This window comes from Lutra lutra, chromosome 2, assembly GCF_902655055.1.
Source record: "Lutra lutra chromosome 2, mLutLut1.2, whole genome shotgun sequence".
NCBI lineage: Eukaryota > Metazoa > Chordata > Mammalia > Carnivora > Mustelidae > Lutra > Lutra lutra.
In genome coordinates this window covers 72355183-72380624 of record NC_062279.1, presented here as the reverse complement: position 1 = coordinate 72380624, position 25442 = coordinate 72355183, and the positions used below count along the sequence as shown (strand labels likewise).

Genomic DNA, 25442 nt, shown 5'->3' with positions numbered 1-25442 from the left:
CCCTATGCCACTCTTCACTACAAGGCATATATCCATTTCTAAGATAAGAAAGAGAAGCTAAGAAGCTGAGCAGAATGGCTGCTAAGAGACTGAAAACCTAAATAGAGTTTCTCCCCATTTCTTAAGACTGGTAGGTGAAATCCAGAAGTCCAGGGCTTCCAAGACAGCCAGGATAGAGTAATGAGATCTCTTTGGGAAAGAAAGACCAAGTAAGCAAGCACTGTATATCTTCTCTAGACACTTACCAATTCATAAGCTGGGAAGTTACAGGTAAGCCATACAGAATCCAATGGTAAGGAAGTGAAGACTTAAATGCAGTTAGCAGCAGTCACATAATACAGAAGAGAAAAATGCAGCATGCAGGGCTTGCTCCTGAATAGGGACCCTAATAAATCCCCAAGACTTTCACTTGGGACTCCTGGAAATAAATAACCATGAGAATAAGGGAGAAGCAGAAATACACCAGGTCTTAAAAGCACAAAACTCAGCTTTGATCTAGCTTAAGCTGTTTTGTATTAAGGTGCTGTGTCTCTGTGGTAACTATGTGCTCAAGATAATGTTTTATCTAGAGCCTTTACTGGTTTTCATACTACGACTTCAGCTTCCTGAAAAGTTAACAGATACAGCAAGAGATATGGCTAAGAGGAAACAAAACAAAACACAACAAGCAATAGAATTAGAATTGATTCAAACGTGCTCAGAAAATATTCAGTATCATGTTAAACTTCACCAGAGAACTAGAGACTATAAAAATGGTCAAATATAAAGTCTAGATATAAAAAATATAGTAATTAAAAGTATGGATTCTACAGGTTGTTTTAGACATGGGATTGTCAAATTACAGACTATGGTCCAAATATGGCATACTTGATAGCTAATATTTTATTGGCACACGGTCATATCCCCCTAGTTACATAATGTCTATGACTCTTTGTGTATTGCATGCAGAGTTTTCTAACCTGTAAATCCTACAAATAATAAGATATTTACTATCTAGACTTTTACAAAAGAAGATCACTGATCCATGGATTAGGTAAAGAAGAATAGATGATCAGAATAAAGTTCAGGAGAAAATATCTAAAATAAAGCACCAGAAGAATTTTTTAAGTGAAATAAAAGGAGGAAGAATAAGATAAAATGGGTCTAATGTTTTTTCTAGTAGAGAATAAGGTCTAATTTGTGTAATTGTAACTGAAGAAAAACAGAAGAGAGAAGGTGATGTTAACATAATACTTGAAGAAACAATGACTGAGACTTTCTAAAAATGATAAAATGTATCATCTATAGATTCAAGAATTATTATAGATGCCAAGCAGGGAAACACGACCAAGAAAACAAGCATAAGCTACCTGAGCATATTAAAACATAAGGTAAAAAGAAATTAAAAACTGAAAAGCAGCGGGGGGGTGGCATTAGAAGACGTTTAACCTTCATGGAGCAACAATAATAATAGCAGATTATTATTATTAATAGCAATAATAGACAGACAGTTAATTAACAATTAACTATTATCAACTGAAATGATGAAAGCCAGAAGATAATGGACTAAACTTTACTGCCAAAAAGAATTCTATACCCATATCTTTTGGACTGAAGAATACAGTAATTATCTGGAACCAGAGTAAAACTGAGTGAATTCATCAGCTGTAGACTCTCATTTGAAAGTATTACTAAAAGTAGTTCTTTTGGTACAAAAAGATGAAAACAGAGAAAAACCCTAAAATCATTGAAGAATAGAGTAATGGAAAGAAAAAAAATATGTGGGCAAATATAAGTAAATCATAACTTCAAGCACAATAACAATATCATGGTGTATAAAATGTATGTACAATTAAAATGTATGACTTACCTATAGTCTATGATCCAGAAGTCCATTCCTAAAGATATACCCAAGACGTATTTACACACACACACACATACACACACATACACACACACAAATATACCAAAAGATGTTGATAATAAAATTTATTATTATAACATTAATTTTAATTTCCTAATAATTGGAATGTAAATGTGTCTTCACAGAACTACTTACAATTATAGTTAATGAGAACAAGTCAGATAACCTATAAAAACATATGTGTTTTAGGGGCGCCTGGGCGGCTCAGTTGTTGAGCATCTGCCTTTGGCTCAGGTCATGATCCTAGGGTCCTGGGATCCATTCCTGTATCAGGCTCCCTGCTCAGAGGGTAGCCTGTTTCTCCCTCTCCCATTCTTCCTGCTTGTGCTCCCTCGCTGTGTCTCTCTCTGTCAAATAAATAAATGAAATCTTAAAAAATATATATGTTTTCAAAGCCCATTCATGGAGTTAAGGATTTAAAGAAAGCTCAAGGTACTAATAAGTTCTACATGGAAATAAGTGTTTCCTAGGGCAGAAGTGACCCATGGCTACCCTGACCTCTAGGGCCATGTGAATGCAAGAGCAAAACCTGCCATAAAAAAGACAGACAGGGCGCCTGGGTGGCTCAGTGGGTTAAGCCGCTGCCTTCGACTCAGGTCATGATCTCAGGGTCCTGGGATCGAGTCCCGCATTGGGCTCTCTGCTCAGCAGGGAGCCTGCTTCCCTCTCTCTCTCTCTCTGCCTGCCTCTCTGTCTACTTGTGATCTCTCTTTGTCAAATAAATAAATAAAAATCTTTAAAAAAAATAAAAAAGACAGACAGCAGAACCTGTAACAATTTAAACCGCCACTTGTGGGGCTGAGATTAGGGAATAGAATTCTGAAAAGCCCCAGTTACCTTGTGCAATCTCATCAGACTGCCAACTCTTTCCCACAGGCTCTTTACTGAATACACACGGTCGTCACGGAGAAGGCTGAGAGCAGGGCCACAGTGCTGAAAGGTCTGCCTCAAGTGTGCAAAGCAGAGAAGGCTGCAAAAGGCTGTACCAGACAGAGCACCAAGCTGAGAGAAATACCCCTGAGGCACACAGGACCCCCCCAGAGTGTTAGGAGTCTACAGCTGGCCGAAAGGTTAGGTCACAACAGGAAAGTGGGCAAAGTCCCACCAGAGGTGTTCAAGGCTTCCAGCAAGAGCAAAGCAGCGACTAACTGAAGTCTGTGTACAGAACCGAGGATGGGAGGGCTCTCTGAGAAAGTGGAAATCCCAGGGACATGCTGGAGATCAAAGTAAAATCCTGTCACCCAAAGAACCGGGTTGTAAAGAATAGAGAGATTTCTGGAACCGCCAATACGGAAAGTTCAGAGAAATTCCTGGTCTCACTCATTTGAAACCAGTGGAGAATCAAGTCTTATTAAAATGTGCCATCTCCTATTTTCCAGCCTTTCTGAATTTTGCTGAGCAATAATGTATCTGGATGTAATGTATCTTTTTTGCATGTGTATGATTATAATTAATCCAAAATACAACCTGCTAGATCCAGCTGCTAAAAGAGATTTAAAGCTTATATGATATAATGAGAATCACATATCTTGTTTAAAAGCATTCTTATCTGAGGATCTCCATAATCACCTATAAATCCAACATAATTATTTCCTTGCTTTTCTTTTCATTACTGCGCTATTAGATTTCAAAGAATGCTTATCACTAAGACTTGTTCTTAATTAAATAAATTTATTCTAATGAAACCTAGAAATACCCATATTACTCACTTTTAAAGGCTGCATACTTTTAGGGTTGAAATGTTCCTGTGAATAGTTTATACCTTAAGAGTCCGCCTCATTTATTTTGACTGTCTATATTTTATGATGGCTTATGTAGCATTTTCAACTTTAAAATTCATGTCAATGAATCCTTGTGAACACCAGTGCCATCCCAGTTAAATCTTAAATAGACAAATTACTCATGTTTCATGTACTAGTTATTCTTGAAAAAGCTTCATCAAAGTGGCATTATGTCCTGTTTTACAAGTATGTTAAGGTCTTTTTCCCTCAGGGGGCGGAAAAAAGGATAACTTGGTATTCATTGCTCAGGAAACAGAAATACTGGAAACAGAAATATTGGTTTCTTTGGGCTGTTTTCTTCCTTCCTTCCTAAATACTCAAATGTCAACAGCAAATCTATGAGAAGGGATTTAAAATAATCCACACCAACTTTCCAATTTTTATCACTCCTTTTCTATTATCTCCTCAGTTCCAGTTCTTCTTACCTGTACTTAGATTATTACAAGCTCTAACTGGTCTCTCTGACATCAATCTCAGTCTTATGGATTAATCCACATACCAGCAGTCAGGACTGAATAGAGAAGTTCACCACAACCCCAGAGCAAACCAGTGCACAAATAACTATAATACACAAAAGCTAGTTCACTGCAATTTTATGTTCTGAACTAGAAGAAGCAGAAAAAAGCCCCATTTCATTTTTGCTATGGAGGGTCACAAGAATTATTTGTAATGGCAATCCTGGAGTTAAATAGAAGTAACGTTTCTATTGGTTTTGTGGGAATGTAGGCTCCAAGACAGGTGGAAAACAGCATTTTAACCAACACTCACACATAAAAGACATGATCCAAGAATGAGTATATAAACAGAAGAGGACTTTGGTGAAAAGACTGAATGAGCTTATGAAACAATTCCTAATAAATGCATGTTAGAGCAGATGTTTTAGGGTGGAACATTCCTGGGCCTTAGCAAGAAGAGTCTTTGGGAAGGTTTTCCTTCTAATATTCCTTAAAAATTACTTTTACCATCTGAAAATAAAAGGCTACTGAAATTTGTCAGAAAGAATAACAAAGGAAATGCCTGCTGATATTATGCCTTGAGATTTGACCAAAAAGTCATTTCTAAAATAATTTCTATCAAAGTCATTTAAACCATCAAGAGGAATACTTGGAACACTTAACAGAATTCTAAAGCAGAAATATGCAGTAAAATTGAAGGCTCGAGGCTGACATCAGTCATAGACTTGTTGTTTAGTGCATACCATAAAAACAGTGAATTTGAAGTGTGTAGGAAGAGACCTCTATGTCTGTAATTTACCAGTGGATCCATTATTCCCTATTGTTTTATATATTTAATCATTTTCATTACCTGCCTGAGCCCTGAAGTCATGTGGATTGTAATCTCGTGTGATCACCACTACTGTCAATAACCTTGCTCTTTTTACCAGTGCCCCAAAGGTGTTGTTTAAAAAAAAGAGAGAGAGGGAGAGAGAGAGAGAGAGAAGAAAAGATAAGAAAACTAAAGAAAAATTACTTGCTGATGAAAATACCTACATAAAAATAAAAAGTTAAATGATTTCTGCTGAAATATCTTATATTTAAGAAGTACACACTTCTATTTTTTACGTGGTAGGCTTTGTGTTTCTATAAATGAGGGTCATGAGTCTAGATGCATAGATTCCTGTGCACATTAAAATGTATGTTTCAAAATTGCACTAAATTTTAAGAGGCACAATAGCATTGTGATTAACAAGAATGACTCTGGAGCCAGGCTACCTTGGGTTTGAGTCCTGTCCTATCAGTTTCTAGCTGTGAGTGACTTTGGAAAAGTAATCTGTGCTTCAATTTTCTTAAGTATAAAATGGTGATGATATTTTTTTTCTAGAAGTTGGTTGTGGGGGATCAAATTAGTTAATATTTGGAAGGAGCATAGCACAGTATCTGATACATATATAGTTATGCAAATTTTAGATATTATAGTTATTATTAATACCATGTCCAAAGAACATTTGTAAAAACGAGGAGAACTACATTGATGTTTCTATCATATTAAAGTGATGAACTGACAATCAGACACTGTTAAAATGATTTTTGAAAACAAGTAATTTAATCACTCTCAAGGATTATACTCAGCATTGTACGTAGTAATGTCTGTTAGCACACCTAGTCAAGAAGTAATGCAGATTTGGGGGAGGAGGGGTACCTAAGTAGCTCAGTGGGTTAAGCATCAGACTCTTGATTTTGGCTCAGGACATGATCTCAGGGTCCTGGGATGGAGCCCTGTGTTGGGTTCCCTGCTCTGTGGGGAGCCTGCTTCTCTCCTCTGCCCTTCCCCCTACTCTCTCCCTCTCTCTGTATCTCTCTCTTAAATTAATAAATAAATCTTAAAAAAAAAGATTTTTTTTTTGCCCTGGTAATTTAGAATTTGTGACTAAATTTAGTATTAGCTATACATTTTAATGGATATTATCCTATGATGTAATAAAGAACATTGTTTTAAATGGTCATAATTGCATTCATTTTAAGGTCATAGCATTTTTTAAAAAAATTAATGTCAAAAATTATTATCCTTACATGAATGAAAGTGTTCATTTATGTTATTTTATGTCATGCCCTATAGAATGTAGAATTATTTTCTTAATGTTACCATTTGAATTAATTTCAGCATTGCATAACATCTTAGTTTATATGAGGATTATTTCTATAACAAATATGTAATTCTGTAACAAATCTCTCTTTAAAAAAAAAATATTAAACTCCTCTCCTCAGGATTAATGGTACTCTTCATGCAGGTCCAAAATCCATATTATTATATTGAATATATTATATTATTATAAAAATCCAACAAAGTTGGCTTTTTAAAATTTAAATAAATTTGATAATGAATCAAAGGCCCTCATATCTAAATCTAAGAATATATTTAAATAATATACAATTTGTATAAATATATGAATACCTAAAGTGGTTTTAGAAATACTGACATTTAGTGCACAAGACCTCTCTAGGTTAAAGAAGCTTATTCTTTTTTTTTTTTAAGATTTTATTTATTTATTTGACAGCGAAGGGGTGTACACAAGTGGGGGCGGAGGAGTAGAGCGAGAGGGAGAAGCAGACTCCCTGCTGAGCAGGAAGCCCCACGTGAGGCTCCATCCCAGGGTTCTGGGATCATGACCTGAGCTGAAGTGAGATGCTTAACTGACTCAGCCATCCAGGCACCCCAAAGATGCTCATTCTTTTCATGTAAATAGCTTATATTTCTCCCAATCAGATCACAAGGTGGGCAATAATAATTACTTCCTTACAGAAATTTCTTTTAGCCAATTCTAATCCTGCTTTCTATTAGCACCCCAGTGACTTTTCCCTTGAGTTTTATGTTACAGTGCTGGGTTAGAGATGCCAGAATCTGTTAGTGCCATATAGAGATTTCTTTTCAGGTTTAAATTTTAAAAAATTAAAAAAAAAAAAGAATCTGGGTGAGATTACTTCTTGTATATTAGAGCTAAATCATATGATAGGAGGGGTCCATAAGAATGATTTGAAACAACAATCCTCTTTCAGTTATTTTGAAATTTTTCACAAATTGAGGAAACAAAGAAGTCATACCCTCTGAAATATTAATATGTGCAATTTTAGCATATTAATTCCTATATCCTTAACAAAAATATATTATGAATACATAGTATGAATAAAATTTAAAATTGCTCACATAAGCACAAATAAAAGCAAAATAATACAAAAGGAAATGTGTGAACTTAATCATGGAAAAGTGTTTTTCCAGGTTCCCCATTAATAATTTTCAAGAGTATATTTGTTTGGCTAGTACATTGCCTAAGCAAATGAATTTAAAGGGCTGTTCATTAACTTTTTCCTCCCTATACACTGGTGGGGCATCACTATTGCTTCCTTTAGAAATTGAAAATCTAATGAACATTACAAAACTACAGTGTAGGATGAAAACACTGTCATATTGTATTGGTGAGATTATCACTTATTCAGACAAATGAAATGCACCACTGACATAATATTCATACATATCAATCATTCTTTTATCTGGCATTTGAAAGATGAAGTAAATACAGTGATGAGATATTTGGATGAGACTCATAATTACAGTAAAACTCATTTAGAATTCCTGGAGAACATTAAAAAAAAAGAATACATTATGAATATCTTCACATCAGTAGTGTTAAAGAATGATAATCAACTCATTAAAATTTACCCACTATTGCAGTATTTTTTTTTTTAAAGATTTTATTTATTTGACAGAGAGAAATCACAAGTAAGCAGAGAGGCAGGCAGAGAGAGAGGAGGAAGCAGGCTCCCTGCTGAGCAGAAAGCCCGATGCGGGGCTCGAACCCAGGACCTGGGATCATGACCTGAGCCGAAGGCAGCGGCTTAACCCACTGAGCCACCCAGGTGCCCCTGCAGTATTTTTTTTTTTAATATCTTTATCTTGTGTTCAAAATAATAGCAGTACAAGCCTTAGAATAATGGTAAACAGAACTAGAGACTATGTTACCAAATAATTAATAAAAATATGTTTACAGTTTTAAGAAGTAAAGGGATGATAAAAACAACAACAATAACAACAAAGTTTTTAGAAAATGTTCTCATTAAGACCAGTGTTGTGAAAGCAAAAAGAAGGAGAAGGAGTGAAGAGGGCAATATGAAAAGTTTAAAAACATTATTCCAGTCTTTAAGACACATAGTTTCAAATGAGGGAGGCAAAACACAGTTAATATAGAAAAAGGAAATAGCATTTAAAGTGGTAAATTATACTACAATGCAAAGATAGGAAAATTGCTTATTATGAATTTTACACATGAATGGCATGGGAATTCACAGGCTAAGGACCATCATCAGTACCCGTGTATTGTTACAGGCCCAGCATCATTTGGTAAGGGAGGTATCATGGCTTAAATTTACTCTCACAACTAATCTCTTGAAGATGGTGAGGCAAGCTGTCCAGGTTAGCTTCTCCACATTTCTAAGCAGGGTGTCAAAGGCACCAATAGTTGAATTAAAGGTTACAACATACAGATCCGCAGGAATTTTCATATTCTACATTCTAGGCTGGATGTCGTCATGCTTCCAAATTGTCAACTCTCTGCCTAAATCAAGTTGTTTTATTTATTTATGTATTTATTTATTTATTTAAAGATTTTATTTATTTACTTGACAGAGATTACAAGTAGGCACAGAGGCAGGTGGCAGGGGGAAGCAGGCTCCCCACTGAGCAGAGAGCCTGACTCGGGTCTCGATCCCAGCACCCTGAGATCATGATCTGAGCCGAAGGCAGAGGCTCAACCCACTGAGCCACCCAGGCACCCCATCAAGTTGTTTTATGTTTCTAGGCTTAGTTATATAGCATTTCATCCATCTCTAAACTGGGCTGATGGCCCCATTAACTTGTGGCACGTCTGATAGAACATACTATCCATGTTAATTGTGCCTTTTGCAATAACCAGAGCCTGGAAAGAAGAGCTCCAGGAAGACATATCTTTTTTTTTTTTTTTTTAAAGATTTTATTTATTTATTTGACAGACAGAGATCACAAGTAGGCAGAGAGGCAGGCAGAGAGAGAGAGGAGGAAGCAGGCTCCCTGCTGAGCAGAGAGCCCGATGCGGGGCTCGATCCTAGGACCCTGGGATCATGACCTGAACCGAAGGCAGAGGCTTTAATCCACTGAGCCATCCAGGTGCCCCCAGGAAGACATATCTTACATTACATTTTCTTCTCAGAGAATCCTGGATACCACCCTCACTTGGTTTTCATCTTACCTTTCTAGCCACTTTCTTCATTCTCTATTGTTGCTTCCTGCTCATCTCCCTGACCTTTGAGTCTTAGAAAAGCCCACACCTCAGGATTAGTTCTTGAATGCCTTTCCCTTTCTACCTCCCAGTCTCCAGGAACTTCATTCAGACTTATGACTAAAATATAGTCTATATACTGAAGACTTCTTAAAATATTTCTCCATCTCAGAGGTCCCCTACACTCCAGACACGTATACCATTCTTTACTCAGACTCTCTGTTCAGATATCTTAACAGGCATCCTAAACTCAACATGTCCAGAACTTGGCCATTGCCTGGTTCCCAGCCTCAGGATCAGTTTTTTCTTGGCACCACTTTTTTTTTTTTTAATAAAAAAAAAATTAGTTAATAACAACTCTATTCTTCTAGTCAGTCATAACAGTCTTTGAAAACATCTTCATGAATCATTTCTCTCGTGTTCCCCATTCAGCTGGCTGTAACTTTAAAATACATCCTGTACATTTAGCATCACCTCTCACCTGTGGTATTATAGGGATTCCTAAATGATTTGCCTGCTTTTTTTCCTGAACTTTCAGTCTATTTTCTGCAAATCTGTCAGAATAATCTTTTCAAAATATACATTGAATTATGTCATCCGATAGGAGTCCTCCATTGTTTTCACATTTGACCCATAGTCCCTAACATGACTTACTATACCTGGCCCCTTATCACACTACCCCATGCCTCATGACTCTCTCTCCTTCACTCATCCTCTACTATACCAGGCATAATAGGGTCTCATGGTTTTCCTACTCATCCAGCCTCTGCCTAGAGTGTTCCCTCCTTATCCCATGTCTGCATGGCTGCTTTCTTACCTACTTCAGGATTTAACTCTAAAATCACTTTTTTCATAGTGAGGTCTTTTCTGTTGATGTTATCTGAAAGGTCAATTCCCATTTAGCATTTACCCCTCCCCTTTTCCTACCATATTTTTTGTTTCTATGTTTGGGTTTTTTTATTTTATTTTATTTATTTATTTATTTATTTATTTATTTGGTTTGCTTCATTCTTTAAAGTTTTTACTTTAATCCCAATTAGTTGGCACAGAGCAATTATTTTAGTTTCAGGTGTATAGTATACATCCCCCGTGCTCATCACGACAACGGCACTCACTCTTTAATCCTCATCACCTATTAACTCAACCCCCACTGGTAATTATCAGTTTGTTCCTTATAATTAACAGTCTGTTTCTAGATTTGTCTCTCCTTTTTCCCTTTGCTTTTTTTGTTTCTTAAATTCTACATATGATTGAAGTCATATGGTATTTGTCTTTCTCTGACTTATTTTGCTTAGCACTATGCTCTCTAGCTCCATCCATGTCATTGCAAATGGCAAGATTTCATTCTTTTTATGACTAATATTACTGTGTGTGTGACTAATGTTCCCATCTTACTATTTTTGGTGCAGTTATAAATGGTATTATTTTCTTAATTTCTTTTTCTACTCCTTTATTATTGGTATATAGAAATGCAACAGATGTCTGTACATTGATTTTGTTTCCTATGACTTTACTGAATTCATTTGATCAATTCTAGCCATTTTTTCGGTGGTATCTTTTAGGTTTTCTATATATAGTATCTGGCCAGCTAAAAATAGTGAAAACCTATTTCTTCCATACTGATTGGGGATGCCTTTTATTTCTTTTTGTTGTCTGATTGTTATGGATAGGACATCTAGTACTATTTTGAATAAAAGTGGTGGAAGTAGACATCCTGGTCTTTTTTCCTGACCTTAGGAGAAAAACTCTCTTTTTCCCCATTGAGGATAATGGTACTATTGGATTTTCATATGTGGCCTTTTTTATAATGAGGTATGTTCCCTCTGAACCTACTTTGTTGAGAGTTTTTGTCATCAGTGGATGTTTTATTTCATCAAATGTTTTCTCTGCATTGACTGAGCAAACTGGAAATAAATCTCACTTGATCAAGGTGAATGCTTTTTTTTGAATTTATTGTTGAATTCAGTTTGCTAATATGTAACTGAGGATTTTTGCATCACTATTCATCAGGAATATTGGCCTATAGTTCTCTTTTTTACTGGTGTCTTTATCTGGGTGGTATCAAGATAATGATGGCTTCATAGAATGAATCTGATGTTTTCTTCCTTTCTTTCTTTTTTTTTAAGATTTAATTATTCATTTGAGAGAGAAAGAAAGATCAAAAAATCAGTGGGGAGGGGCAGTAGGAGAAGGTGAAGCAGGCTCCTGCTGATCAAGTTGCCCACTGGGCCTCGATCCCAGGACCTGAGATCATGACCTGAGCCAAGGCAGGTGTGTAATTGACTGAGCCACCCAGACATCTCTTTTCCTTCCTTTTCTATATTTTGAAATAGTTTGAAAAGAATAGCCAATAACTCTTCTTTAAATGTTTGGTGGAAATTGCCTGTAAAGCCATCTGGTCCTGGACTTTTGTTTGTTGAGTTTTTTTGATTACTGATTCAATTTTAATTCTGGTAACTAGTCTGTTCAAATTTTCTATTTCTTCCTGTTTCAGTTTTAGGAGTTTATGTTTCCAGGAATTTATGCATTTCTTCTACATTTTCCAATTTGTTAGCATATAGTTTTTCATAATATTCTCTTACTCCTACTATATTTTATCCATAGTGCTAAATTAAAAAATGATATATTTCCCTAAATTTATCCTTTTACTGGATAGTTTCTTCACTAGAATATATCCTCTTCGAAGGCATGGATTTTTGTGTTTTTATTTACTGTTACTAGAAAAGGGCCAGGCAAGTAGCACTGAATAAATAATTGTTGAATGAATTGATGACAGATCTTGAGACACGTACTGATCAGGCTATACACAGCTGTAACTGAAAGACAAAAGGTAGTACTTCAAAACAAAAACAAACAAACAAAACCGCCTTATCTCTTTCACCTTATCTATGACTGAGCAGGCAATAGAGAACTGGTAGGTCAGTGGTGCAGCACTGATGATTTATGCAGCTTCCAACATATTGCCCTGTCATCTTCCCTATATTGGCTTCATTTTACATTCTAAGATGCCCTCACAATTATTACTTCTGATTTTCAGTTAGAGGGAGGAAAGGAAAAGAGAAGTGGAGGGCATGATCTTCTTTCCCTTCCAGAGCCCAACCCGAAAGTTGTACACCTTATTTCTATTTATGTATCATTGGCAGTAACCTACTCAAAATAAATCTAACCTTAGCAGAAGATTAAAAATGCAGACTTACCCTTAGTTACTAAATACTTAACTAAAAAACAGGCAAACAAACAAAAAAGGTGAAAATGTTAGTAGGTAACACAGGCAAAATTTTTTGCCCAACCTTCTAATACCCAACCCTGTTTTAGTATGATGATTGGCACCTAAGGAAAGCCAGTCAATCCAGTCTGATGGAAATCCTGCGAAGAAACCTGATTGCTGACACATTGACAAGCTTGATGTCTCCATGAGTTTGCAACTCTTGAAATACTCGAAAACACAGTCTTCAAATGGCTAGCAATCTCCTTCCCAAATCCTCGCTACCTCAGCTAGTCTAAGTCTGCCTATCACTCATCCTTCCGACTAAGTTCTAGTTAGCATATGACTTATTAAAAAAAAGACACATAGGCAATAAAATCAGCAAAACCTGTTAGCTTTTACTTGTTCCAAGCATTGGAATCTTACTTCAACTTCCATTTTCAGCCCCTGACTTCTCTTTCTCCCCTGACTTTTCTCTCCTTACAGAGTCTCACACAGTTTGGGGTGGGAAAAACAAACAAAATAAAATAAAACAAAAAACTTGCCCTGTGTTTGGGCCCAAATATCTCCCTCTCTCTTTTTCTGGCAACGCCACTCTTGTCCTGCAAGGACACCCCAGACATGTCCAGCTGAAAGATGGTTCAGATTTCTATGAACCATCTACAGAATGGTCAAGTGGTTGAAGAGAATTTATTTATTTATTTATTATTTATGTTCTAGGGGAAAAAATCAATTTAAAAGGAGATTTGATATAATGGTTTCCAAGAAAGTGTTCCTGAAGGGTAGAACTAAGGTTTGATCCACCATCAAGTATTAGCACTTTCTTTTACATGAAATGTGTAAGGAGATACTATTTTTTTTTAAAGTTTGGTATCTTAATAGAGAATAGCAAAACAAAAGACAAAAGCAAAAACAAACATACAAGCAAAACATACACACTTAATTGAACCAAACTGATCTTTTTACTTTGAGGTACTTTCAAGACTACTTTTTATATCATAGGAAAAAATAAATCAAGTAAGCCACCTAAAAGGCAGCAAGAACAAAAGCAAAACAACCAAAAAAGTCTGTGTTGGGAGATTTCTTAGTTGGTGACCAATTATTCACCTAATGGAAATATACAAGAAGAGAGTGATGATAAATAGCAATACCTTGGGTAAGTTGAGAAAAAAATAAAAAATTGACCTAAACTCCTCCAAACTGTAATTTCCCTTTATAGCTGAGACAAAAGGAAAATATCAAAATAAATTATTACATATCTATAACAATAATCCCAAGAAAGAACTTAGAAACAGCATGTGACATTTAATAGCTCCTTGATGCTCTGAACACGGAAACCCTCTGACTTCCTAAAGAAACTTACAAAATCAATTACCCCTTCCTCTTCTGGAATTAATTACCCCTTTCCTCCTGTGTCTTCAGACTCTCACCTTACCAGATCTTTACTCTCAGCAGATAAAAATGTTGAAGCTTTTTTCCACTCATAAATTGCAAAAAGTATTCAGATTTTCTAGTTTGTCCCCTGCATACTCAAGCATTTGAAAAGCTCTCCGCTTCTCCTTCCATTACCTCATAAGCCCAAAGCCATCTTGCTACTATCAGGACCACAGGATCACTTTACCAAAACTCTTCTAACATTAGTTCCCTTATTGCCAAACCTAGACTTTTCATCCCTTATCTTACTGAAACTCTGTCACATCTCACTTTGTAAATCTCATTTCCCTTTTGATTCTTCTCCACATGAATTCTTGGGACACCACCATTCACCACACTGTGCAACAAAGCAGTGACTTTCATCTTCTCAAAATCCATCCCTCTGGCTCCTATGTTCTGGGCCAGTAGTGCATTTCTATATGACACTTGCTCTATTCCCAACTGCCATGTCCATGAGAGAATCTGAAGCCTACTCCACATGTGTCGTTAATCTCTTCTGCCAGATCTAACAGGAACATCTACTCCATCCTAGCAGCCATCCCTCAGACCCATCCTGGATGGAGGGCTCAAGTGTGATGTCTTGGCTTTCCTGGATTCCTGTGGGCATCAAGGCGCCGGACTGAGGTGTTAAATGAATTTTTAAGCAATGACCCTTACAGCCCATTGCATCCCTGACCCGTACCCATTATTTGGTGGCTGTCTTCCGCTGTCATCAATCCCCTAAACACTGAAAGAACAGGAGGGCCATGAGAGTATGAATGGTACATAATGGTGATTTTTAAAGGATTGATTCTGATCAGTATATTCAGCATTACCTAGGAAAATGCTAGAAATACAAATTCTCAAATCTCACCCCAGACCTACTCACTTAGAAACTCTAGGGGCAGGCCCCAGCAAACTGTATTTTAAATAACCCACCATCTGATTCTAATATAGGTCCAAGTTTGAAAAAAAACAACTGTTTCCTACCAGGATTAAGTGCTAGCACACTGGCTCCAGACACTAGAATCAGCCCTTAGTAACGTTGCTGGGAATGCACACCTGTTTGTTTCCCTGTCTCCACAATCATCTGCTCATCCTCATGGATGGAGGGGGCACAGCTCCCCTGAGTTCCTGTCGCTGTTCCTCGCCAGCGTCCCACCTCATCTTTTTCATCCTGTTCCATTTAATGCTTGGGCAGTCCCTCTTCCTTCTACATCTCTGATCTATTCCATTTGTAATTCTAAGCATTCTTTTTTTCCTCTCTTCTCTCTACCCTTCCCTTCTCCTTCCTTTTTCAGGCAATACCTCCTTCTTTCTTTGTTATTCCAAGTATAATGATATTTTAAAAATACAATAGTTACAGAACAGACTGCTATGTAGCATCATAAAACACACAGTCAATAAACACACTTAAAATATGGACTTGAGAATTTGCAAATTTATAAGTCTCTATTTCAACTGCTGAAGAATCTAAATAAAAAATAAAATATAAATTTGCCATAATGAAAAGAGGGAAACTATTGATTTTTAAGTTGCATAGATATTTAGAATAGAAATTATTTAAAATTAGTGCTGATATTTCTTGACCTCAAATTGTGAGGTGTTGGTTTCATTATCATTTGGGCTTCCATACTGAAAATTTGGAAGTCATCTAGTTATGATGGGTTGTTTCAGTGGTGTCTGGAGTTAATCTAAGGATAAAACATATTTCCAAATATGATTTCCAAAAATAAAGTTAATAATAGAGTTTTTAACTAACAAAGATAAATTTATTTTAATTAGACATCAAAATTTGGGACCTTATTTTTTTACTAGGGAAACGCATCTAAAATACTATTACTAAACAACATCAGAATATGAGAAATATAATGCAAAGTCAGTATAGAGAAAAAAAGATGTGAAACCATTCACTATAATACCACAAATTTCTATGGTTGGCACTCATTACCAATATTTTAACCTAAGGTGAATTTCATGAACTTCAAATAAAAGGGGTGTGCAATTTAGATGTGTTTGTACTTTAAATATCTTTCCACCAGAAATTTGCAGTTAAATGTCACATTAGTCTGTGTAAAATCACTATTAAAATACATACATATATATATAGATATATATATGCTACTTTAAATCAATGTGTCTTGCAGTCAGTAAAAATATGTTTTATAAGGAATTGATTGAATTATAGAATACTATATTATAAAAATGTCATTAGGAAATTTTAGATCCCAATATAGTTTAAAATAATAAAATTGAATATTTGAAAGATGTTTTAACTACAGATAGAAATATTACTAATAAGCAGTTACAGGTGTCATTTGTAACTATGTTCATCAAAGCAAATATACAAAATCCATGCACAGTTTTGATACTCTGGAACTAATGATGGACAAAAATCAACAAACCCCAAATGGAACATATACCTGAAATTTATTTGATTTGAATAATCCTAAAACCCAGATATTTGCAAATGCTATAAATCAATTACATGAGTGCGTGCGTGCATACACACACACACACACACACACACACACGGAAACATGCACAAGATCTCATGGTGGGTGAAAGAACCATTTATCTTCGTTATTGGGGGCTAAAATTTTGTTTTTTCCCCAGCACATTGAAAATTAAATTATTAAAACAATAAACAAAAACAAATGAACCAAACTAAATACAAAAATATTCTAAGCCATGGCATAAAAATCAGAACTGGTTCAGATAACAGTTCTTTGACATTAACTCTTCTGATAACTTCAGGCCACTCTGCTTCAAGCATTTCATGTATGGTTCTTGTACTCCTTTATGCCATGGGACTATTCTGGGTTGGAAACAATTCAGACGTTATTCAGACATGGGTAAAAAAATAAGATACGCATTCAAAAGAAATAATGAAAAAATAACAAAAAAGAGTCCACAAGGTATAAGTACTATTAATTTCAAAAACTAAGAAAAATCATCTGCAATTTGTATTCCTATAATATGTAGTACATCTGTAAGTATAAGATTTCTCATTAGAAAATTTTAATGAAGCCCAGGTGTTTAACATTTGAAAATTAATTTTCGGGGCGCCTGGGTGGCTCAGTGGGTTAAGCCGCTGCCTTCGGCTCAGGTCATGATCCCAGGTCCTGGGTTCGAGTCCCACATCGGGCTTTCTGCTCAGCAGGGAGCCTGCTTCCTCCTCTCTCTCTGCCTGCCTCTCTGCCTACTTGTGATTTCTCTCTGTCAAATAAATAAATAAAATCTTTAAAAAAAAGAAAAGAAAATTAATTTTCCACCCAGCATCTCTCCAAGAATATTTGTAGAAAATGAGAAACATAAACAATGGCACCAATAAAAAATGACTCACTCTATCAACTATCCTCTTAAAGACTCATCGTATTGTGAATTTTTTTTTTAATTTATAATTAGTACCCAGAATAACAATGTCATATAGAATTTATTCCTTTTCTTACAAATTATTTTTAGTCAACTAGTATGAAAAAAAGAGGTTTATACGTTTGTTTTGCTTAATCCACAACAAAAAACTATGGTAACCTTCTTCTTTTTTTTTTTTCTTTCAAACCTGTAAAATTTTACTCAACTCCTGAAACATTTCATAACAGAGATAAGTATTTATCTTTCGATGATCAAAAATGAGAAATCCCATTTGGGTATATCTCTAGGTATGATATTTCCATACAGTCTTTTTTTTTTAAAGGTTTATTTATTTTAAATAGACAGTGAGTGAATGAATGAGCAGGAGAGGGAGAGAGAATCTCAAGCAGACCTGCACTGAGCAGAGAGCCCAACAGAACGCTTGATCTTAGGACCCCGAGATCATAACCTGAGCTGAAACTCAGAGCTGGACACTTAACTGACTGAGCTATCTAGGCACCCTTTCTATACAGTCTTTTAAAGATGGTCTTAACATTTGAATATCTTTAAGATTATAAATGTATAGTATATGAATTTTGTAACTATTAAAGTTGTTTTTAATCTTCTTTTGAAAAATTCCTAGAATTCAAGTATGTCTTTCAAAAACTTTTACATTTAGAGACTATGTTAATTTCCTACGACTACTATAATGTTGGTTTGCAACTCTGGAGGTTCCCTCAGTGAAATCTGAAACTGGCCCCCACATACAGAGGACTGCGAGCGACCAAAGACAGAAGTAGATGATTCCGGATTGGTAGGTAGTAGTTTTAATAAACAAGGGAACTTACACATGAGGCTGTACTGGGTAGCCCCAAGACAAGAAGATTTCCACACATGCCCACTAGGATCTTAAAAGTTTAGGGATGCCTGTGGCTCAGTCAGTTAAGCATCAGACTCTTAATTTCCCCTCAGTTCATGATCTCAGCATTGTGAGAGGGAGCCCTGCATCAGACTCTGCACATATTAAAAAAAAAAGAGAGAGAGAAAAAAAGAAAAAAAAGTTTATATAGAGGATTTAACTGTGTTTAGTTATCTATTCTCAACAAAATCTTGCTCTTTCTCTCTCTCTCTCTTTTAATAATATTTTATATACTTATTTGAGAGAGAGAATGATAATGAGCATTGGGGAGGAGCATAAGGAGAAAGAGAGAGAGAGAGAGAAGCAGACTGCCCACTGAGCAGCGAACCCAACGCAGGGCTGGATCTCAGGACCCAGAGATCATGGCTTGAGCCAAAGGCAGACACTTAACTGTCGGAGCCACCCAGGTGCCCCCAAATCTTTCTCTGAACAACACTTTACTCAATAGGTTCAAGAACACCTTTTTCATACAAGACTGCATCCTTGAAAGAGCTGTTAGCATGGGAATAGTAGTTCAAAGGTACATTTCAAGGACAAGGGAGTGTGTAAGAAGATTTTCCTAAGATTTTTGACTTAAAATCTGCAAAGATCCTTTATTCCAAATAAAGTGACATCCCCAATTTCCAGAGATTTGACGTGGGTATACCTTTTGGGGGAACACCATTTGACTTACGACAGAAACTAAGCATTATTATTGTTACATAAAAATTTTGTTCTTATCTGTGGTAAGAAAAATATTGGCCCCTGGAAGATGTTCACATTCTAATCCTCGGAGTATGTTACATTATAATGCAAATGGGCTTTTGCAGACATGATTAAGTTAAGGATTTTGAGATAGGAAGATTGTCCTGGATTACCCAGATAAACCCAACATAATCAGAAGAATAAGAGGGAAATAGGAAGGTCAGAGCAAAAGATGTGGCTGCACAGGCAGAGCTCAGAGTGATAGGTCCATAAACCAAAGCATGAAGGCAGCCCCTAGCAGGTAGAAAAAGCAAGGAATGGATTCTCCCCTACAGCATCCAGATAAACATAGTCTTTGATTTTAACTTTATAAAACCATTTCAAACTTCTACTTGCAGAAATGTCATATAATAAATTTGTGTTGCCTTATACCATTAAGTTTGAGGCAATTTGCTCTTTCTCTCTCTCTCTTAATAATATTTTATATACTTATTTGAGAGAGGGCATTGGCAATAACACACTAGGCAACTTTTTTTTTTTTTTCATTTTTTAAGGTATATTAAAGTTGTGTGTATGACTTTAAGAACAGAGCCTGAGTTACCATGGTTTTAATTTACTGCTAGGGCTATCTGATTTGAGAAAAGTGAAGTAAAGCCTATTCTATTTTTACTTACAGGAATTATTTTATATTAGTTAAGTTCAATGTTAACATAATCAAGAATTTGAATTTTGTTTTGTTTTGTTTTTCCTTGGCTTCTAGATAATAACTGTGTTTAATCCTACAAAAAAGATACATAACAGATAGACAAAGCGTTTTGTAGGGTCACTCTCATGAGTCCACGCCCTCTCAGTAAGGCAGTGTTTTAAAATTCTTATCTCTTTTAAAACTATGAGATAAATAGGTATACTTACTCAAAAATCCTTTGACAGCATTAATAGTTAAATTTTTAAAAAACCTATTTTTCTACTTCAAAATAAGATCAATTAACATTAAAAATCAAGATTCCAGCGTGCTACCTTTGTTATATCTTGCCTTATACTTTTGATGGCTTCTAGACTTTGTATTTAAATTTTCCTAGAGAAAGAAAGTAGCATATTTGGTGGAGAGAAGAGGTGGTAAGAAGTACAGATATTAATGACCTGGTCTCTCCCTATAATTTTTGTTTGCTGTCATTTTTCCATACCTATATTATTTTAATAGCACGAAAATTAAGTCTGAATGGCTATTCATATTATAGCTTGTATAAATACATGTCACATTAAATTTTTTTTTATTTCACATGCTTTAATTTCCATTTTAAATTTTAGTTTCCCAGTATCACAAATGTTAATTTCCATTTTAAAGTTAAAAATCTATCTCAGAGGTTATTGAAGTATTCAAAGGTACTAAAAAATTATATTTACCATTAATTAGAACAGTGTATGTTGTTGCATATATTCTTTCAGTTGTTATTATATTGTCCACTTGGCCTCATTGTATTAGGCATCCTTAAAAGTAATATGGAAGAGGGGCGCCTGGGTGGCTCAGTGTGTTAATGACTCTGTTTCAGCTCAGGTCATGATCTCGGGGTCCTGGGATCGAGCCCTGAATTGGGCTCTCTGCTCAGCAGGGAGCCTGCCTCTATCTCTACCTGCCTTTCTGCCTTCTTGTGATCTCTCTCTCTGTGTCAAATAAATAAATAGTAAAATCTTTAAAAAAAAAGTAATATGAAAGAAAATACTTATGAAACAAGTCTACTTTAGTAACTTGGATTATTTCTCCATTTCATTTTATTGACTTTTCCCTAGTGCTTTGGTTAGCATTATTTAATACCTTATGCCTAGTTCTATTTAGAGTTTACAGATCCATAAAGTGAAAAAGACCAACCCCAACACTCTTTTGGCTTTCTACTTGTGAGTAGAACACAAGGGACTATTTTTAAGGGCATTTGTTGCCTCGAATTTCCTTCCATAAATATACAATGTTTAATTCTTAGATTTGAATTCTTTCTCAATATAATATAATAAAGTCTAAAAGAAAAGTGAAAAAGCCATTCATTCTATCACCTAATCTATAAGGGCTAACAATGCATATATTGAAAACATCTTGTTTCAAGGCTTAATATCCATTAATATTCAAAATATACTAAAGATTTAGAAATTTTACAATTTCAACTTCAAAATTTGGTGCACACTAAAGGAAAAAGAAATAATCCCTGTTCTCTCCATTTTTCCCAAAGACAGTGCATACATGAAAAAGAATAGCCTGGGATTTACCTCAGTGGAAGATAATAATTTTCAATCAGTTTCAATCACAAGTAGTTGTAATCTTCCTCATCTTTCAGCAGGCTCACTGGAGAAGAGGTCTCTTGTCTTAGCCACTTAATAACATTCTACCAAGATACTGTGTGAGTCATGTCATTGAGAATTGACCAGAAATTCACAGCAATTCAAAAGCCAGGCACACAGGCAATATTTCACAATTCTTTTTTCCAACCTAGACACATCAATATATTTCTTTTCCTATATAAAATATGTGTGTTTGTATGCATGTGTGTGAAATTAAGTTAGGTTGTCTTAATCTAACAGAGACTCCAACACCAATTTTAATGATTTACTGGTGAATAAATATTTGTCAAGGGAATGACTATGAAAAAAAATCATTTTCCAGTGTGTATAATGCTGTTCTAGGTGTCATTCCACCTCTGATTTGATCTATCAATGAGCAAAAAGAACAACCATATTTTTTCAATGTATTATAGGAATAAACAATCAACACAAAAGTAACAAAAGGACTATGCCCAATACTTTTCCCTCTAAAGCACTGGTTCTCAAATGTGGACTACAGGGGCGTCTGAGTGGCTCAATTGGTTAAGCAGCTGACTTCGGCTTCAGGTCATGATCTCAAGGTCCTGGAAAGAAGCCCCACACCGGGCTCCCTGCTCAGTTGAGAGCCTGCTTCTCCCTCTCCATCTCCCAGCTTGTGCCATCACTGTCTCTCTGTCAAATTAATAAATAAAATAAAATCTTAAAAAAAAAAAACAAAAATCTACAAAACTAACAGTATCAGCATCACCTGGGGTATTGTTAGATAAACAAATTTTAACTACATCCCAAACCAGTAAGTTGAGAAACTGCTGTAGTAGGACCCAGGGATTTTCAAAGTCTGCATGAGACTCTAATGTAACCTAAAGTTTCAGAACCACTATTCTATGACCATGTATGAACAGAAGATACCTGAATGTGTGTGTGTGTGTGTGTTTTCACACTCAGAATTGCATTCTTATAAATAGTACACACTCATTTGCTGCCTGATTTCCAAACTACCATTTAATAATGGAAATACTACTATAAAATCAGCAATGTAAAAATATCAAGTAAACAAGGAAGTATGTGCTATGGAAGTGTTTGTATTGATTGAGCAACCACATCTCCACATTTGGCAGAATTCGGCTGGGAAGTTGTCAGGGAGGGAGGCATCCCTCAATGTCATGTCTTCATAGAAGTAATCATTTTATTTTATTTTTTTAAGATTTATTTATTTATTTTAGAGAGAGCATGAGCATGAGTGGGAGGGGCAAATGGAGAGGGAGATAGAATTTCAAGCACACTCCACCCGGAGCTCAGAGCCTGCCAGAGGCTGGATCTCATGACCATGGTATCACAACCTGAGCCAAAACCAAGAGTTGAATTCTCAACTGACAACACCACCCAAAGCTCACTAAAAGTAAACACTTTAAACAATAGTGAATTGTTAATAGAATATAAATCATATTCTATGTATTTTTTTCACATTTTACAGGAGACTCATTTTTCACTTAGAAAGATTCCATGATGTTGTATAACAGGCCTCTACACTTTCCTGCGGTGCCTATATTTGGGGATATTTATAAGAATGCACTGACAATACTAATTCCTTTCATATCTAAGTAATTTAGAGCCAGCTAATTTCATATTCTCTCCTTATTCTACAGTCACATTTCCATGTGAGTAGGCGTTGAGTGATGAGAATATTCAACTTTTATAGATTTTTTTTACTCTTTTGTTAACTTTTGAGAACAAAAGCACAAAACTTTAATATTTTCCTGATGTTATCCAGTGATATATTTGCCAAAATATCAGTAAAGGCTACACATGAAACTAAATTAACATGGATTAAACTTTGCTATTCTAATATACTTGCTCATTGGAAACTTAAACTAGACAATAATGCCAATAAATGGAAATTTTAATATATTAAAATTATAAAGTATGTATTTTATAAGTTTTTTATTATAAATTTTCTATTTCTATACACAAACTTTATGGTTATATTTTAATTGTGCAAATATGGGGCTATGTTCAATTGATCAGTCTATGTTAATTTTAGTTAATTTAGTTATTTTTATTTTTTTTATTTTTTTTATTTTTTTTTTTAAAGATTTTATTTATTTATTTGACAGAGAGAGATCACAAGTAGACGGAGAGGCAGGCAGAGAGAGAGAGAGAGAGGGAAACAGGCTCCCTGCTGAGCAGAGAGCCCGATGCGGGCCTCGATCCCAGGACCCTGAGATCATGACCTGAGCCGAAGGCAGCGGCTTAACCCACTGAGCCACCCAGGCGCCCAATTTAGTTATTTTTAAAGCTAAAACAAACATAATATGTAAATCATTATAATGTTTGTTGTATAATTAATAAGAAAATCAAACTGTTGTCATCATCTAAAAATATTCAATATGCAGAGAACATGATGTATAGACCATAAAAATATCCTAGAAAAATGAAGATATGACACAAAGAATATCTTCCCACTTCCCCCCTAGTTCTGAGAGTACGAGTGCTTTTAAATTTCTTCTTAGGGCTTTTTTGTGGACCTTTATGACAATAATATATATATATCTATAAAATTATAAAATAAATGTGACAATAAAAGCATTCATGTAAGGTATGTAGTTAAAAGAGAAAGTGACATTTATTATCATATTAAAGGTTTTATATATTTCAATCATATTTCCTAACATTGATTTTAATCTCCAGTGTTGATTGCAATGACAAATATCTATCAATCAAAACATTTTCAAATTTATTTATGATTAGTATTGTAGAGTTATTTTTGCTGAATCTCTGGTACTTCTTGCATATTTAGAGTTGCTGGAGATGATTTGCAAAAAAGCTGAGAAATATTTCACTTATGATTTTTTTAAAATTCCAAACATGAGTGCTCACTCATATTAATAAATTTTTCAATTGCTAAGGGAGTGCTGCACAATAGTATATTAGGGAAATAGCATTTAGGAAAATTGGGCTATTTCCATTAGAATGTGAGTTCCAGGAGAGTAGAAAGTTTCATGTTATATTAATGGTAGGTTTCCTGTTTGAGGAAGGTGGCTGGCCCAGGGTATATGCTCAGTAATTGTTTGCTGAATAAATAGCTTTGATCAAGACATTTAACCGCTTGGCATCTCAATGCTTTCATCCATAAAATTAACATTTTTGATTACATAACAGTCCAACATTATTATTCTGGACTCACAGGGAAGGTATTTTGCCAAATACTTACTATAAGTAATTTTTATGTATAATACAGAACTGTCCAAAAATAAGCCCCTCATTCTTCTTCCTCTTTGTTAGGCATGTGCTTCTCTGAAGCTCACCTACAGAGGGCAGGGAGGAACTTGTATTCCCTCTTAAAACATCTTGAGGCAAATACATACATACATACTTATGTAAATAGATACATACATAAGTAAAGTTAATAAAAATAAGAATCATAAGTCCTTACAGTGATTTCTTTTCTGAGTATTTCTCATCCATGGCATCAAGTGAAGAAAAGGACATGAATTAATAGAGTATGATAGATTTGATAATGTTACTCTTAGCTTTGCATCTTTTTAAGACTTTATTATGTAGGAGGATAAAATAGGTTTTAAAACCCATTACTTTCACTTAAAAATTGAAAATTAATATTACTTTGTATTGATTCAATTTTTAGATTGATTTTAATTTTTGTGTATATGCTATTTAAAATCTGAAATGAAATTTTAATTTGGCTATCTTAGTTATCAAATACTGTAGCCTGACCTCATTCTTAATTATCATCAATACTTTCAAAAAGGACTCAATTGTTTTTTTGTTTATTTTTGTATTATACAGCTAAGTCATGGCCAAAGTGGTTAATATGTAAAATACAGAAAAGGATAGGGATACAATTTTAAATATATATATATAAACAATAAAAAAATCTACTAAAATATTTTGATTTAAGTATGTTCCGTTTTTTACACTAGTGTATATTAAAATATTCATATTTTGATACAAAATAGTTTCAATACATATTTATGTATTCAAATTTATCCATCTGCTCTGATGTGAATCTTCTAGTAGTTTTAAGCTAAGGTAGTTCTTCTTTATTATGCAATCCAAATTCAAATATCCATTTTTCTAAGATATTTATGATATCTTTAATCTTTATATATTTA

General features: G+C 34.9%; 1 protein-coding gene across 2 annotated transcripts in view; it reads right to left on the bottom strand.

Annotated features, from left to right (window-relative positions):
* SPOCK3 (SPARC (osteonectin), cwcv and kazal like domains proteoglycan 3) overlaps window positions 1-25442 on the bottom strand; it is a 487655-nt gene that overhangs the window by 376086 nt on the left and 86127 nt on the right. The gene's annotated exons all lie outside the window — the stretch shown is intronic.